Consider the following 18548-nt stretch of genomic DNA (forward strand, 5'->3'; position numbering starts at 1 on the left):
ACACAGTGTCAACTACTTTACATGGAAATGCGGTACACAGCGTATTGAAGATGTTCCTTTACACACCACATAGTATTTATAATTATTTGGCCTTCTAAAAACTCTCCAACACATATTCCTTGATTATCATCATGTTCAGATCAAGTGCCCACCTTTTTAAATACAAAGCATGCAAAGAGACATTCCCTTTATCTTAGTAACAAGTTCACTTCTTTTCTAAAGAGACTTGACTTCTGAGCTACACCTCTACAGATTTGCCAATTTCCTTGAAGCAAATACAATACTCGTCACATTTGTTGGAACACCCATCCCCGTTCCCCCCTTCCTCCAATGTTGATTTCCACAACTATTAGTAGTCGCCCGAAAAATTCTCACACAACATTGAATTGGGGGAAGGGGGATGTGGTCTAAAATACGATCTTGTAACACGATGATTCTGACCATTCGCTAAGTGTTTTAACTAAATATGTCTAATATTGTAAGTATCGGAGAGGCTGAACATTTAGGCACGCATGCGCTGACGGAGACGAAGCAGTACCTCCAGACGTGGCGTTGGAGCGTCGTACCAAACGAATCATCCCGGGATTTCGGCCCGTGCGATCGTTTTTGGACGCAGTTGGCCCTTCGCTGCTTTCTGCTACCGACCTCGCCTCCCGGTACGGCATTGAGGGAGGGATATGTCGGCCTCTAAACCATATGAGACAAATCCCACGCCTACTCACAGCTCCAAACCGCCCTTGTCATTACAATTTAACGTAAGATTTCGATGGCTTATATATTTAAGAGAAAAGTCATTTTATCTGTCATATGGTAAGCACTGGAGTCGCAGATTACAAATTGCACGCATGCGCCCTGCCGAAGGTAACATACATGCATGCATAAAACTTTATGTCATCTCGAATTTCAGAATAATTTCTTCGAGACATTATAGCTAACATACATGATATATACAGATACATAACTAAGAATTAAATAATATTTAAAGATATATTAATCAAAACGAAAAGCCGGTGTACAAAATCCGTTCCTGGATTAGTTTAAAACCAGTAAACTCAGTGGTACGGGAAAAATCAGGTAGCGCATTTCGCAACGTACTTAGTAAATACGTAAGAAAAATGAACTAAGACCATAACTGGGTGTTCTAGGTTTTTTGAGGGACAGAATGTAATTTCCACGAAGATTATGCATAAGAAGAGAACGGGAGAGAAAACGTATTTTTCATATATGCAGGACAAGCCTTTTTTGTCTTTAACTACTTTTATACAATAATATAAGGAAATTTTGAATGCGCCTATTGCATAGAGATGTAGATGCATTTCTTTTGTCTCGTGAAATATGTTGTTTAGTGACGGTATCGTTTGGGTCGAAGTTTGAAGAAGGGAAACCAAGCTAATTAGCTTCGAGTTTCTTCGGTGGGTGTTTTCCTACATTATGCATGGCTGGGATATTCACCCAGCCGTTATTTATCGCAGCTCACCATGCTCTTCCTTCTCTCTCTCATCAATCCCTCCTGAATTCACGCTCTTACATACAAACAAACACCTATATTGAATGGTAATTGTAAAGTTTATTTGATTGGTATCTGGTGTGAGGCACATGAAGGGCTTGCAGAAGGATGAGCACAATCTCTTGAAAAATCAGAAGATACATTACAGTGATAACTGGGTGAAAAACCATCGGAACACAATATATAGGGGATTCGTTCATTTTGCTAACAACAGTTCACTGTTTTAATTGCTCAAGACATAGAAACTGATAACAGTAAACAGCACTACAAAACCAGATATGCTTAGCCAGTTGTTTTTTACATCGCAAAGTATAACAAAATAATCTCAACCGACATTTGCCGCACGTTTTTGCAACAAAGCAGCAAAGGAGTTGTCATTCCCTGAAGCGGCGGCAGGTGAGTTAGATGACGCCATTGGGGCTGGAGGTGGTGGGGGTGGTGGAGGCGGAGGTCCTCCTGATCCCCCTGGCGGTGGTGGTGGTGGATCAGAGGCAGGGGGCGGAGCAGGTGCACCAGAAGATGGTGGCGGTGGCGGTGGACCAGCATCTGGAGGCGGTGGTGGAGGTGGACCAGACGGTGATGGCGGTGGCGGTGGTGGACCAGAAGTCGTTGGTGGCGGTGTTGATGGCGAGTCTGCTAGTCCAGGTGACGATGGTGTTGGAACTTCAACAGTTGACGATTTTCTACGTTTGTCCTCACTTTGCTTTCTTGCTGAGATACTTTTACGTTTAGCATTTTGCTTCTGGCTGGAGTTGGTCTTCTTTATTTCATCACTCATTATTGAATTGCTAACAAACGACGTTAGGGCGCCTGTTGTGCTAAAATCGTCACTATAGGCTTTGATGGCGGCACTGGAGCTTGGTTGTACACCTGTGGATTCTCTGGAAATAATGCAAAATATTCCAAACACTTTAGTTTTTACAAATGCTTTCTCTGGTTTTATCTCTACGGTGGTATCGTCGCCATTGGAGCTTTTTTGATTGGGAGAAGTATGAATATCTTGCCAATCAGCTTTTTCACCCGACTGACTTGGAGTCCAACGAAGAAATCTCTTACGTCCTTTGTTGGAGGCATTCTCCAGAGGTAAGGTCAGTATTGCATGTTTACTGAGGGGTTTACCGTGAGGACTAAGTTCCACCAGACGACTGATGATGGTCTCACTTCCGGCGAGAGGAACTATGTCGTTCTTATTCTTGCACAATTGAATACAGACTTCCTTAGTTTGTGATGAAGGAGATCCCTCTGGGAGTTCTACTAACACTCCTTTGCACTGTAAGCCCCCACCAGAGGGTCCAAATATCGCTTTAGCCACAGCCGTGAAAGCCTTTGGATCGGGCGTGTGTACACTGTAGGAGTGGCTTAATTTTCGGGCCACTTTATCAACAAAAAGGTTAATACTAGCACGTTTTTCTACGCCCATCTCGGGAAGGTCAGCTTCTTCTTCATGGCTTTCATCCCTTCCTGAAAAAGACAGTTGTGAGCGGTAAGTGAGGTGTTTGTATCTGTTACAAGCTCGCCCCAGGCCACGATGAATGCATAAATTATCATAATAAATGCAGTTGTTCGTTGTGTGTTCTCAAAGTGGCGTGCTTACTGAAACAGTAACCGCAAAAATTAAGAAGGTAAGGGATGATGGAATAAGTTGAACCTAAACACGGTGTCTGTCACTGATGCTTGAAGCCCAACTTGGAGAGAGCAACCGTTTGGCTCTTTACAAAGCGTGGTCGTTTACACCGAAGACAACTCAGGAGACTTTTACTCTGAAGCAACTCTCTACCCACATTGTATACAGATTATATACAGTAGAAAGCATTGGCTGAGAGATCGCAATTTGTGTCACACTGTGATTGTTCTCTTTAGAAATGATTGAGAGAAAATGCAAAGTAAAATCCAAAAATTCAAAATTCATTCAAATCAGTCTCTTTAGGAAGCCCAGTCACTTGCTTGACGCACTTACCAATTCCTGCTGCAACAGTAAATGTCCTTTTAGAGGGAGAGATTGCGAGCCTTGTGCTGCCTGTCCTAGAGAAGTGAATACGGCGAGTGTCCCCCCCTTTTACTTGAAAGTCAGCGCTGAAAAAGAATGTTGCAAACACAGCTGATAGAATGTTTAAAACAAGAACAAGTTTGTTGATATAAAAAACAACTATTACAAGGAAATTAAAGAACTAATTACTTTGTTTCCTTGTGGGCGGTAATGATTTAACAATAAGGGATGAAGTTCCAAATAGATACACCAATTCTTGCAAAGGAGTTTCTCATTCGTTCATTTCTAGTGCATTTTGGAATAAATAAGCAGGAGTATTTTTTTTCATTCAAAGACGAACAATCTGTATCTTTGAAAAAATTATAAGTGGTTATTTAATTCAAATAGCACGTGAAAAATAATGTGATTACTTACGAATAATATACATAAAAAACTCGAAATGGTTAGGCAGAAGCAATGCACGTGTATCACGCAATCACTCAAAAATTGCGCCATCCAGGGCTCGCATTTGCTTGGCTATCTTTGAGTTGCTTTGCTCATTGACCAATCCGAATGCTTGATTTGTTTCTTCTTTTTGCAACGAATTACCTCTTTTCTGCTCTGTGTCGCCTGAAAACTGCATTTCTCTTAGCCAATCCGAATGGAGAAATTTTCCAATGTATATTATTAGACATGGAAACAATCATTTGGATTTCCCGGGAATACAGAGCAATGAACCAATGAACCAATGAAATTCAAAACATTTGGAATATATAATTAGCGGGGGAACGAGCGGAAACAGCCAGCGCGTTTGCACCAAAAAGATGCTGGCAAATCATTGAGTCAAGCCAGTGACAGTAGTCAAGACTCATTAAACTAGTTTGTATTCATTCATTGCCATTATTTTTAAAATGGTTATTGTTTTATCATACTAACATTTAGTCCTATTCCGGGACTCCCTCTTACCGCGCCCTGAAAATGGGCCTGGGACCCAGGCGGGAAAAGAGAGAGTCCTGTATTACTTGCAGGCGCATGCTCGGAATGAAACCATGTTTGGAAAATATTCCTTACTTAGGCATAGTTTATTCGGAGTGCTTTAAAACATGATTAATAATGTGAAGGAAATTATGATGCCAAGTTTCTGGAGGCAATTGATTTCTTGTTTAAGAAAGCCGCTTTAACCTTTAACCATCAATTGTGTCTAAGGCGGAATAACTGCAAGCTATTCATGCTGTCGTTACCGGTAATGATGTCTTTGTTAAACCTGCAACAGGATTTGGCAAGTCTGTTTGCTACATTGTTGTTCCTTTAATATGTTTGTGATTTTCTTCGATTCGATTCCGATGTTAATTGTCCCTATCTTGGAAGATCAGATGGATGACATACGAAAGTATGGAATTTCGTGCCTGAAACCCAAACAGCTACATGACGGTTGGCGCAGAAAAATATCAACTTTTGATTTAATTGCTCTTCCGAGAGTCTTTGTGAAAAAAATATCGTATGATGTTGACGAGGCTCACAGTGTGTTACAGTGGAAGTATGAAACTTACAAATGTACTAAAGGTCGTGAATCTGAATCACTCAACAATGACTAATACAAGTAAATCTCCTGCTGGAACTCTTGTTTATTGTTCATTATTTCTCTCGATCTAGTTATATGGTAATTGCACTGATCCAGTGAACATATATTTGAGTTGCACAGTAATTATTGAAAATGTGATTGTGTTAGGAGTTTAGATCTACCAATGTTATTCAAAATCTGGAACAAATTGTTTGGATACCCAATCTAAAACAGATAAAAAATGTCGTAAATATTGTTTTTCTTTAGCCATCTCGGTTTTATCAGGAATAATATACACAAACACTGGTGCCAAACAGAATAATTTAGAGTAATTAGAGTAGAGTGTTGAGAATACTAGAAAAACGCACCGAGATTGAGCTACCCAAGACATACGCAAGGGAAACCATTCCTTCCCGTCGAGACCAGATTCCAAGACCGGAGATTTTGAACAGCTGGCCACACCTTAGAAAGATCCGGGGCAAAATTCCACCGTACGATGAAGATGTAGATATCGGCTTGCTAATCGGTTGTAACTGCCCGAAGGCAATCAAACCAATAGAAGTAATACGTGGGAAAGGTGAAGAGCCTTACGCAGTTTGAACCCCACTGGGTTGGAGCATCGTTGGACCAGTCGCCACGTCAAACACCCCTCGAGATGGCTACGCCCTCGATTCCACTTGTCACCGTATCCTGTCGAGAGAGGTTACTTCTGGAACAAGCGACAACGCCAACCAATTAAGTTTCGTTCTTCATGGAAAAACGAAGGAGATCATAAACCCATCAGCTCTTAATCAGATGTTCGAGGTCGATTTCTTGGAGCACAAAGCCAAATAAAAGCTTGGTCTATCCAAAGAAGACCGAAAGTTCATTCAGATAGCAGAAGGGGTATTCAACATCGTGAAGATGGCCATTATGAGCTCTCACTGCCCTTGAAGAACGAAACCATTGAGTTTCCAAACAACAAGACAGCAGCGCTTCGCAGACTTAGTCAGCTGAAAAGAAGGTTCGTGGGTAGAAACGGTCAGCAATACTACGAACACTACGTGGAATTTATGAAGAAACTGATAGAGAATGGATACGCTGAACGCGTGCCAGAGATGCCTGAGGCAGACCATACATCCCATGATCAAGGTAGAAAGAAGCAGAACGTTTGGTACATTCCACACCATGGAGTTTATCATCCAAAAAAGCCCAGCCCAAAGACTCGTGTAGTTTTCGATTGTGCTGCTGAGTACCAAAATGAGTCGCTAAACAAGCACCTGCTCCAAGGCCCTGATTTGACAAACAATTTGAGCGGCGTACTTTGCAGGTTTCGACAAGAGCCGATTGCGTTTATGTGTGACATAGAGGCCATGTTCCACCAAGTGAAAGTGAACGAAGAGTACAGGGACTTGTTACGTTTTCTCTGGTAGGAAGATTGCGACCTCATCAAGGAACCGAAAGAATACACTTGTTTGGAGCCACATCGTCCCCAGGCTGCGAAAACTTCGCCTTCAAGTCTACGGCCAATGATTTTTCTACGTTGAAGATGATCTAAAGTCCGTCCCATTGATCCGCGAAGCAGTGAAGCTGATCGTAAGTGTGAAACAAATGTGTAGCAAGGGAGGTTTCTGACTTCAGAAGTTTGTGTCAAATAGTAAAGACGTTATCAGACGAATCCCAGAGCAAGATAGAGCAGATGGCGTGAAAGAGTTGGACCTAGACCTTGACTCGCTTCCCTTAGAGCGCGCACTCGGCCTCCACTGGTGTGTTGACTCCGACTGCTTTCAGTTCACTATAGTGCTACAAGACAAGCCATGTACTAGACGAAGAATACTCTCCACTGTGAACTCGATTTTCGATCCACTCGGATTCTTTGCTCCTCTCTTATTAGACGGGAAGTCAATTCTGCAAGAGTTGTGTCGCAGTGAAGTAGGCTGGGACGACCCAGACGAAGTCAAAGTGAAGTGGGAAAAATGGAGATCAGATTTGTTATAAGTTCAGCGCATCTCAATTCCCAGATGCTACAAGCCTTGCAAAGAGAGGGGAGTATTTCTCTGACTGGTTTCGTGCAAAGCGAGCAGTTGCCCTAGCTGTGTCAACGCTACATCAGATTTCTGAAAGATCGCGTCCTCAAGAAGCAGTGTAGCCATGAGGAAGTACAAGGGCTGGACGTCAGTGATTTGAAAGGGGCAGCTTGCGCAATTATTCGTGATGCCCAGAATGAAGCCTTTGAAGAAGAAATAGTGGTTCTACAGAAGATGAAGCAGGAAAACGCCGACCCCGGCAGTAGAGTTTTTGCCCAACAAAGAAAGGCTAACATTAAAACAAACAGCTCGCTCTACAAGCTCGACCCCTTCTTAGATGTGGACGGAGTTTTGAGAGTCGGTGGACGTCTTAGACGTGCAAGCTTGACAGATGACATTAAGTTTCCCATTATCCTGCCACGAAACTGCCACGTTACCAAGTTGATTGTCAAGCATTTTTATGAACGTACACATCATCAAGGCAAAGGAATAACCTTGAACGAAGTACGATCAAATGGGTTTTGGGTGGTCAGCGGTCTATCAGTAGTTGCTAACATTATTTCATCCTGCGTCAAGTGCCAGAGAATGCGTGGAGCAGTTCAAAAACAAAGGATGTCGGACTTACCCGAAGATCGCCTTGAGCCTACTCCACCTTTTACATACTGCGCCTTGGATTATTTTGGGCCCTTCATCATCATCATCAAAGACGGAGGGAAGGAGCTGAAGCGTTTTGGCGTGCTCTTCACCTGTATGGCTTCGAGAGCTGTGCACATCGAAACTGCCAACTCCCTCAAGACTGACTCCTTCATTAATGCCTTGAGAAGGTTTATTAGTCGTCGAGGCCCTATCCGTCGACTCAGAAGCGACCATGGGGACAAACTTCGCGGGAGCTCGCACAGAACTCGCCCAAGCCTTAGCCGAAATGGATTAGAACAAAGCTATTAGAAGAACAGTGTGGTTGGATCTCTTTCAAGATGAACGTTCCAGCGGCGAGCACTGACAATGAAGACAAAGGTCGTTCTTGCTCCACCGGGTGCTTTCCAACCAGCAGATGTGTATTCCAGGAAGCGTTGGAGACGAGTTACACGTTTAGCAAACGAGTTATGGACTCACTGGAGAACAGAATTCCTCCTTAGTCTTCAACAGCGGCAGAAGTGGACACGACCTCGGAGAAACTTGACTGTTGATGACGTCGTAATGATCAAAGATGAAAATCTCCCTCGGAACATCTGGTAGCTTTCAAGAGTGTCAGCCCTTTACCCCAGTTCGGACGGCCAAGTACACAAGAAGGCTCAAGTATCTCTTGCGGATTGATGCTTAGATAACAAAGGCAAGAGGATTGGAACTGTGCGGTATTTGGAGAGACCAGTCCAAACGTTAGTGCTACTGATGTCAACGTCAAAGGATGAGTGCGATCCAGGGTAATTCCCAGCCGAGGAGCCTTACCAAGTATTGAACTGAACTGTGTGGGAGAACTTGATTGAACATTAATAGATTAATTAGGAAATAAGTAAATAGATTAATTGGTGAAATATAAATATTTCAGGGGAGCCATGTTGAGAATACTAGACAAAGTCTCAGTTTTTATTAGATCAGTCATCGATTAGCTTGATTGCGTGCCTAGGTCTTAGTAACGAACTTAGTTATTACAATGCTTACTTATGTTCATCTAGTTTCTACTTTCAGCGTCACTACGCGCATATAACAGCTTAGCTAGCGTCCTTTTACCAGAGTTTTGTAAGACTTCGCCTTGATTAGTTGTACCTTCGCTGTTCCTCGTTTCTTAACTTTGGCACAAGCGGGACCGATATTTAAGTGATTTTTGTAGTTTTATTCAGTTTGTTCTCTTTTGGGCGAAAGCAGATTTATGTACAGACAGACTCGTACATAACGCATTTTTAATTTTCTTGGATTCAAAGGAGTACAATCGCACAAACTAGAACCTTATTTACTGAGCGCCCACATCTTAGACTAGGTTATTCTGGGCTGTTAATCGGTCGCAAATGTTCATCTTTTGATTTATTATACTATTTTGAGTAGTTTTAACGTAGTTTATCATGAAATGTTTATGTCAATTTACGTTGATCGTTGTTATTTTGTCGGGTTATCGACTTAGACACGTACATTGTTACACGCCCCTTTGATCCTTTGTTACGCGGCATTTCAAGTACATTAATTAGAAATTCGTTATATTATTATTTCAGTTTACGATCATTACTATTGACGCAATAAATCGCCGTTAACCGTCGACTTGGTTTTCCGTGATTCTTGCTACCTCGCAGACGACCCGTAAGATAGTCCCGACACTTAGCAGACACGCCTTAAGCAACACACCTTGAAGTTTGACCCGTTTGTGTTAAGTAGCCGCAAGCGTCACATAGAGTGAATAGTGTTGACCAAACTACTGAAATGTATTTTTGATTGTCTGATCCGTTTATTCAGGAAAGTAGCAATATAAGAGAAATTGTAACGGCAAAGTTCACGGAAGGAACTGAATATTTTACCACAATTGCTTCTAATCTCGCAATCTGATTGGCTAATTTGCCGAAGTCGATAAGAGTCCATACCACGCTGCTCGCGTCAATGTTTCGAACAATGCATTTTTCAGCTCGCGCTCTGAAAAATAACAAACATTCCTTTGAAGTTGATATTGTGGTAAAAAACAAATGGAAATGTGGTTTGGCGTGGTCTGTACTCTTATCGACTCTTATCTACTAGTAAGATTGAAAGGGCCGTGGAAATATATAAATACGAATACAAATATTTAGTATCGCGAGTTTATTTGAAATGCACGAGAACCATTACCTTCAAGCGCAATGAACGCAATTAGGACAGTAGCAAAAAGAAAGCTTGAAGAAAATCCATCTCGTCTCTAAAAATTGATTTAATGTTGTTGTGTTGCGAACCGATTTGAAAAATAAAGCAAACCTTAAGTCAGCTCAACCGACAAGAAATAGGGTTATGCAAACGAAACGACTCCACTGATTTGTGAGAAATAGCGCGGAAAAAAATGTACATGTAAATATGATATCAATCACAAATAAACTTGAATCGCACGGGATGTTTGAACCATACAAATTCAACCGTACTCATTCTGTGAAGAATCGCAAATATCCAAGACAAAGCATGAAATTCATACACTCCAGTTTCTCTTTGATAAGAGCACTTCCAAAATGTGGAAGTCCGTCGTGATTGGTCTACATAAATTCCGGCTCGTTTCAGCAGACGCTCGTGGGAGAGGAACGCGTGACGAATTCCTAAGAGCGTCTGCGTGGGAGGCTAGGGCTACTAGAGTGCAGATGGTATTAGTTTACCAGTGAATACATTACTGCTCTTTCCATCCTTTGACTTTGTTTGAAGATCATTGTTAAGTTTTAAACTTCAGTTTAACCGACTGCACTCCTTAACTTGGATATTGACTATCAAAAAGTGTGCTTGACGGAAAAAATGAGCATTATTCCTGATAAAGTTAAACGACAGATTAAACAAAATTGAATCACAGCCTGGACTATTTGTTTCCGTTACATATCAGTTTGTGCAAGAGAGTATGAACGGTAAGAGGGGTATTGGCCCTATTTCCATCGTAATCCATCTTAAGTTATTTTTAGATCTCCTGCGAGATCCGGTATTCCCACGAAAGTTAACTAATAGCCAATCATATGTCCCCATTTTTACCAATGTTGACAGCTGAGCGAATTCCCACTCAATGATTCGCGTCGTTCGCGAAAATGGGGACATATGATTTGCTCTCAGTAACCCTCGTGGGAATACCGGATCTCGCAGGAGATCTAAAAATAACTTAAGGAGGGATTACGATGGGAATAGGGCCAGTATGAGGGATTATCTCTCTTACCTTCATGCTCTCTTGGTTTGTGTTGGTAACGCAAATGTTCCTAATTTATCCATTCAGCTGTTTCGAGAAAGGTTGTCCAAAAGAAGCATAAAAGCGAATGCGACAATGCCGAAAGGCATTATGGTAAACTGTCAGTTTGAGTCAACGAAAACATGACGGCAATGCTATCGAAAACATCACCTAGAAATACATCCTCACGTGGTTACTGACATTGAGATATGAGTGAGTTGAGATAAGAGTGAAAATTCAGTCAAATGATCGAGGCCATGATTCTGACGACTTTAACCTTACTTATTTCATGTCATGTTTTGCAAAGAAAGTTGGCGAAATGTACCAAAAATCGTGGCGCACCCGCAGAACCGTCGTTTTTGCTAATGAACCCTTTGTTTTTGGACGTGTTTTGGTAGCGTGATGGCGAGAGAGAGCTTCAACATAAGCCTGTGCGTACTGCCACTTCATCAACGCTATATCCTAAGAACTCTTCCATCCAAATAGCTCGCCACCGTACGTCTTCTCTGGATGGTCGTGGCATCTTTGATTCTGGGCGTTCACTACAAGTTGAATTTATCTCCCATACTACCTTTCGGCATTGTCGCGAACCCTGTTGCGCTCGTTTTGGACAACTTTTCTGGAAACAGCTGTATATGTACACAGTCCGGACGTTAGTTGTCAGCATTTTTTTCTGGTCAAAATATTTTCGTGAATATTAATTAATAAGGATGAAGATGATTTTTCTTCTCCTAAATTCTTGAAAAATGCTACTTAAAAGCGTTTTCCTTCTGAAACTCATTGTTAGAGATAAAGTACTCTAAAATTTTAAATTCTGGCTCCAAGCTGTTTTATTGCTTAGTGAAATCCTATGTCGGTTATATATTTATTAGTTCAGTGTTTGCACAGATTATTGCGATCTTCTCTCAGTCGTTACATTTATTTGGCAATAATTTTTCAACATCACTTGACTGCGATCGGGGTTTTTTCTCCTCGCTTGGTCACGACAAGGCATAATTTCGATGTTATTTTCCTGACACCGCAAATCACAAAGTAATTTTCATATGCGTTTTTTTTTTGTCGGAGTTTCCATGTTTCCTTTATTTACATATCCACCCTGGCTTCTAATGCATTATGATTGTCTCATTCCGAGCATGCGCCAGCAAGTAATACAGGACTCATTCTTTTCTTTTCATTCGTTTCAATTTCAAGCAGCAAATTCTTAGTCATAATTGATTTGGTTTTGTGTTCACTTGCCTGTTCCTGTAGTCTTTTAAGTTTAAGTTAGTCTCAACTTAAGATAATCTCGTTGAGATTAACTGAATTCTTTCTTACCCATCAGTCACAGTGAGCTTTAATTCTGTATCTCGCTCCAGTCGAAACACAACAGCCAGTTTGTTAAGAAATTCTGGAAGCATCTTACAGTCTAAGATGTTGTCATGATCCTTAGCGTGGAGCACAAAGAAAGAGTCGTCATTGGGGCTGTAATAGTAAAATAAAGTATAACTTATATTTGGTCACATCACGAGACGCAGAAATGATCCTCAGGCTTATCCGGACAATTTAAGTAATTGTCTATTAATGACACATGAGAAATTTAGCTTCGTAGTTCAGTTGGTAGAGCATGGCACCGGCATCGCAGAGGAGGGGCATCAGTTCGAATTCCATTGAAGTCACCCGGATTTTTGAGACAGTTGCTGATATTGTCCAGTGTCCAGATAAGTACGAGGATCACTTCTCCATTTCATCATCATCACTTCAAATCTTTATTTAAGTGACGAATCAGAACTTCACTTTTGATATACGAAGCGATCTAGAGACTAATCAGCATACAAAACTCAAGAACGTATTTCGGCAAGACAACCTACCTACGTCTTTGTCTGGCCGCGCTTTTGGCAGATTTCTTTACTCATAAAGAGGGCACTCATTTAACGCTAATCAACAAAGAAGGTGCATGTGATTGTAGAGCCCACAGACCAGCGGGATACATTATCCATGAAGAATCAACAATCAATGGCAAAAATCTTGGGATACTCACCCTTTGAAGATGGTTTTCTTACTGAGTTTGAAAAAACTCCCCCACCCCCCAGAACAATGTTGCCAATGGTGAAGATACATTTCCTTGTCTATTTCAACATTGATTGGGGGGGGGGAAGGGGGGGGGGACTTGTATTTTGAAGCTTTCAGTGGAATTTTGACAGTTATGCTTAGTTTCTGACGTCTGAGAGGTTTTCAGGCCCATTATGACACTAGCGTCCCAACTACTTTTGCCACTGATTGTGGAAAACTAGTTCTTGCATGTAGGTCACTTCACCTTTATCACTCGGCGGCCATTTTGGAGTCCGTGGGCTTTGTGTTTGTATTGTCTTTGCACGTCCAGCCTCACACGGAATAAAAGGTTAGACGTGCAAAATCTTTTGTTTGGACATTGACTGATACGAGTCTATGGGTAGAACATCTGATCGGTGTCACGGAGGTCGTACGTTCGAATCCTGCCTAAGACTCGGACTTTTCGGTTGTCCTTTCCCCCGTCGCCAAGCAACTAGTATATTATTATCCAAGCTATTTCACATGTCCTCAACCATCTATTTGTGAATGTTCAGTTAGCACTCAAATTAATGGCAGAAAATCGCAAAAATTAATATACATTGCACTTAGAACTTCTGCAAAGGAAGACCGGAAAAAATATATGCAAAGTATTGGAGACCTGTGACGACTGGAAACCTATCATAGAATTTCACATCTCATGAATAGGGCCAGCTTAGCTCTCCCTTTTTATAGCCAGGCACATTTTATAACTGTTGAGGCGAGATCTTGGAACGAAATCAGCATGGTCGTGTGCTACATATAGACTCAAACTCACCTAACCGTTACAGAATTTATCTCCTTCATTGAGAGTTTTCTTTTGATCTTTAAACTCCCCTCATTTTTACACTAAAAAGGAAAGAGAAATTTACTGGTCAGAAAAAAAAATTGAACAACAATGGTGTTCCGAGCAGGTGGTTATGTCAAAGTATTTCTGGAGAAGACACTGAAATCTCAGTTTATCGGCTGGCCTGTTATTGTTGGCTTGAATAGTCGTGGTATTTGAGCCTACGTAACACCGAACAATTTTAACCATGAATTTCATTCAGTGATTTGCAAATCTTTCAAAGGGATAAGACCCGAATGGATTGAAATGACGATTCCAACAGGAAGTTGCCACATTTTCATTTATGCTTAGTTCGAAAATGATATGGGACAAATATTGCCTAATTGTTTCGGATCTGTTTTCCTTTGTACTGTGACCGGTAGCCCTTGCGGGATACGGGTCTAATTGTTAAATAACACCTTTTTATTGTAAATCCTTCAAGTGAGCTCACCTTTTTCTTGCATGTCTTAACGGGGTCTGTATGCTTTAGTTGATTGATTATCTTACCTGACCAATGATGTACAAACATGACCATGTCAAAACTAAAACTCGACTTTGCTCCTGTGGTAAAATAAATAAATAGAAACAACGGGTCATAAATTTTAACCATGTAATTGGACAGAACATGCAAATGAGCTCACGTCATCATGCTATAAAGAAAGATCAAGAACATAACACCACAAGGAACTAAGAAGTCAAAGACCTCGTCTTATCTAAACTCAGTTTTAATGACTCCTTCATTTATCAACTCCCACCACTTTTGCAGATAAGAGTACAACGTGTTCAGAATGCTGCTGCCGGTTTTAAGGGTACTTTCTAGGACTCATTAGCAACTTTATTCAATCACCTACCCGCAAATGTAGGGCGGTGTCCAGACTTTAATACCTTTAAAAATGATTGTTTTAAAATTTTAAAGAGCAGGGCCAGCACGCGCTTAAGTTGAACCTCTTATGTTGAACATCATAAGTTGTCTTGACATGTTTATTCATAGTATTTATAGCATTTCTAGATCTTTACAATTTTCAATAGATTTTCAACTTGTGTATTACGTTTGTAATTAGTTATATTTTAAGTAGTTAATTCCTTAGTTAATATGACGGATGTAAAACTACCATGTAGAAATACTGTCAATAAATCGTTCTTCTTCTTCTTCTTATTATTATTATTATTATTATTAGAGGACAGCAGTATCTTGCCAAAAAAAAGACAAATTAACAGAAAACCCAATCATGGTTTAGGTACCTTCGCATTGCTGGAATATTTCAAGATTTTAGCTGCAAACTCCACCCTTGGCTCAACTGTGGAGAAAGTAACAATTTTAATTACAGCGAAAAAAGAAGTACTGAGTGTCAGTTTTGGTAATCAATGGGAACTGTCTCTATTTCTTCTTTTCCAGAGAATTGCAAAGATTGTCCAGCCTTATTACTACTTAGTATAACTAGTTTACCTAAATGGTACAAATGATGCCGAGGGGAAGGGAGATGTTGAAATTTAACGAAACATTAAGGAAAAATATTCACAAAGTTTGAAGCTACTGGGCATCCAAAACACGACGATGTGAGGCGATGGAATTTGACTTTTCAAGAAATACTAGTTTCTGTATTACAGAAAATGGCGCCGATAGCTTGCACGCCCGCCAAAGACTTGTGGTTGTGGGTGGAGATGTGTTCATACACATGTATTTTATTTCATGAGCGATAAGTAAGCGCTTTCATGTTTTCGTTGATTACCGGCCGCCATAATGGTAGACCAGATGGCGTCTCCACACAAAACTCTAATACATAGATTTAGCCAAGCCTAAAAGCGGATCTGGGACCTGGGTTTTGCTAAAGGCAGGCCCGCGGCCCAGCGACCCCAACGGCCCGGCGGCCCGAGGGCCCAGCGGCCCGCGGCCTGCGGCCCGAGACGGCCCGGCGGTCCGGAGGTCCGGTGACCCAGTCCTCATGTTCCACAGTTTTTTTGTCCAGCGGTAAATCCACGGGCATGCACAGATCTGCATCGGGTTTGGGCGTGCAAAATGGACGACAGTTTGAATTCTTTACCATTTAATCATTTGAATCTTACGATCACGGCGAATTATCCAATTCTCAAAAGGAAGCTATCATTACTTTAATTGAGAAAAAAGATAAGGATAAAAGGTATTTATCCAATTGGAGACCAATCTCACTAATCAATGTAGATGTTAAAATAGTTTCAAAAGCCATAGCCAAAAGATTAGAGACAGTCTTGCCGAACATTATACATTACAACCAATGTGCGTAGTGAAAGGCAGAACAATTTGTGATGCAATCAGAACAGTTGAAGATATTATGGAATTAACGGAAAGATACTGTATTAATGGTAAAATGATTTGTATTGATATTCAGAAAGCCTTTGATACTGTAAGTCGATACTTTTTGTTTAAAACCCTTCAAGCTTTCGGCTTTGGATACTCATTTATTCAGTGGATTCACACATTCTACAAAAACATATCAAGCTGTGTCCTTAATAATGGTTTTTCTACAGCACCTTTTTCAGTTGATCGTGGAGTAAGGCAGGGAGATCCACTCTCTCCTTACTTGTTCATTATTGTGTTAGAAACTTTATGTATAAGCATACGAAGAAGCAAAGATATTCAAGGAATTACAGTGGATACCGAGGAGATAAAATTGGGACTGTTTGCTGATGATTTGACCGGCTTTCTAATGAACGATATTTCTCTTCAAAAATTTTTAGAACTTGTAGATGTTTTTGGAGAGCGTCAGGCCTTAGGATTAATCATGATAAGTCTGAAGTCATGTTACTTGGCAACAGTGTGCGCCCCTCTTTAAGAAATGATACCGAAACTAAAAACCTTGAAATAAAAAACTCAGTTAAAATTTTGGGAGTTCACTTCACCTACGATTCGCGTGCCAAACGGAAGTTGAACTTTGATGAAATTGTTACTTCTATCAAACAGAAACTACACATCTGGAGATGGCGTGATCTTACGATATTTGGCCGTATTTAAATTGTCAAGACATTTATAATTCCTATTTTCTTAATTAGTAGTAACCGCACCGTACTCGCGAACCCATTCAGGTAATTGTGCTACTTCCGTTGAAAAAGCAATCTTGCTTCAGACTGTTCCTCTAAATGACTACCGACACACTACAGGGGAAAACCCTGCGATGTACTATTACCCCAACCAGGGGAGTGGGAGAGTAGCAATATTCTAAAACACCTCAAAAACCGGTATCAACTTCGGCCTTGCGATCCCTCAGTGGCCCTTGTTTGATTTCCTTTCCTATTTTCCTTAGCTTGTTTTAAGAGAGGATAATGTCTGTTTACACAGAATACAGTGTGACGCAGTGCGTTCCGTCGAAAGTTGCCTTGCGTTTTTTCTTGATTTACAACAGTAATTATGCTGACATCCTCGGTCACGGATATCAGTGGCAAGAGCAAACCAAGTATAATTTGTTCGCAAGCTTATTAATCCTGTTTAGACTTACGTATCAAGCCTTGAAGAGTCTTGTTATGTTGGAAATCCACATAGTCTCCCTTAGAACCCATGTCCCAAGAGTCCCTCCTCGTCTTTTTATCGCCCAGGAAATCCATACCTGTAAGATATTATAAGTATATTTAACAATTATTCTATGAGAGCGCGCTGGATATGAAGTGATAGATAACCAACGAGGCGCGTATGCTGACAAGATCCTTAACCATATGAGGTGCAACAGGTATATGAACTGATAGCCTGTGTCCGACGAGCCAATAAAAATGGTGGAAATCTGATATTTGTAGTTCAGTTTTAATAATAAGTAGTTATCTCATTCAATCTTTGTAATCAATCTCATTTAGGCAGTCGAAGAGAGAAATCAGTGACATGGCTAGTGAAAAAAATACCATCAAATCAAAACGAGCGAGTCTTCGTAAAAGCAACGTAGTGCTTAGCTTCCACGAAACGATGGAGTTCCCATGATGGTGTTCTTGCGCAATACCATACCATTGCTTTCACCTGGGTGTGTTCAAGCTGTTATCTTTTTATCCATGCACAATCTATGCTAACCGACTCCTTCTAAAGCCCTATTTAACTGGGCAATGGCTAAATCTAGAGTCTCACCGCTTACAAAACTTATTTGTTATTTACTTCTCGGGAGGTCCATACAGGAGAGGCTTTTCGGGGGAGTCCTTTATTACAAAGGTGGCTCCCGCATACACACTCTTTATATACGTGCTGCTCTTGTTCGTATACTTAAGAGGATTGAAGCTAACACGGCGATCCCAGCGGTATACCGAATTACGCGAGTGGGAAAAGCGGAACTAATTAACAACAAAGTAATACGCACCATTGTGTACTCTTTTCATACTTGTTGCACAAGTTGGAACTCCATGCTGTTAGACGAGTACACTGTCGACTTCCCTTGAACTTACTATTTGCAGATGTCTTCGAAAACTAGAAATTTAACTTTCTCAGTCGTTTTAAGACCTAATTACGGCTCAGGGTTTGAAAGGAAGGCCCACGACGAATAACATCTCTACTGAAGAGATAACATTTTCTCAATGGTGACTCGGGGATAGTCGGAAAAAGTCCGACTGCTCCTTTGCTGAAGTCGACCAAACGACGATCCCATGATTAGTTTGGATGCTCTACCACTGAGCTACAGGAAACTCGTGAGAGCCAGGCCATTTAGCTTAGTTTAGGTATAGCTCGTTGAAGCTAGGCCAAAACTAAATTACCTAATATTGAAATAACATTAAACCAGGGTCAGGTGACAGCTAAATCTATTTTATAAAT

General features: G+C 41.0%; 1 pseudogene; it reads right to left on the reverse strand.

Moving 5' to 3' along the window:
- Positions 1–1832: 1832 nt before the first annotated feature.
- LOC138009669 (unconventional myosin-If-like) overlaps positions 1833–18548 on the reverse strand; it is a 65571-nt pseudogene continuing 48855 nt past the window's right edge.

This window comes from Montipora foliosa, chromosome 7 (genome assembly GCF_036669935.1).
Source record: "Montipora foliosa isolate CH-2021 chromosome 7, ASM3666993v2, whole genome shotgun sequence".
Lineage (NCBI taxonomy): Eukaryota > Metazoa > Cnidaria > Anthozoa > Scleractinia > Acroporidae > Montipora > Montipora foliosa.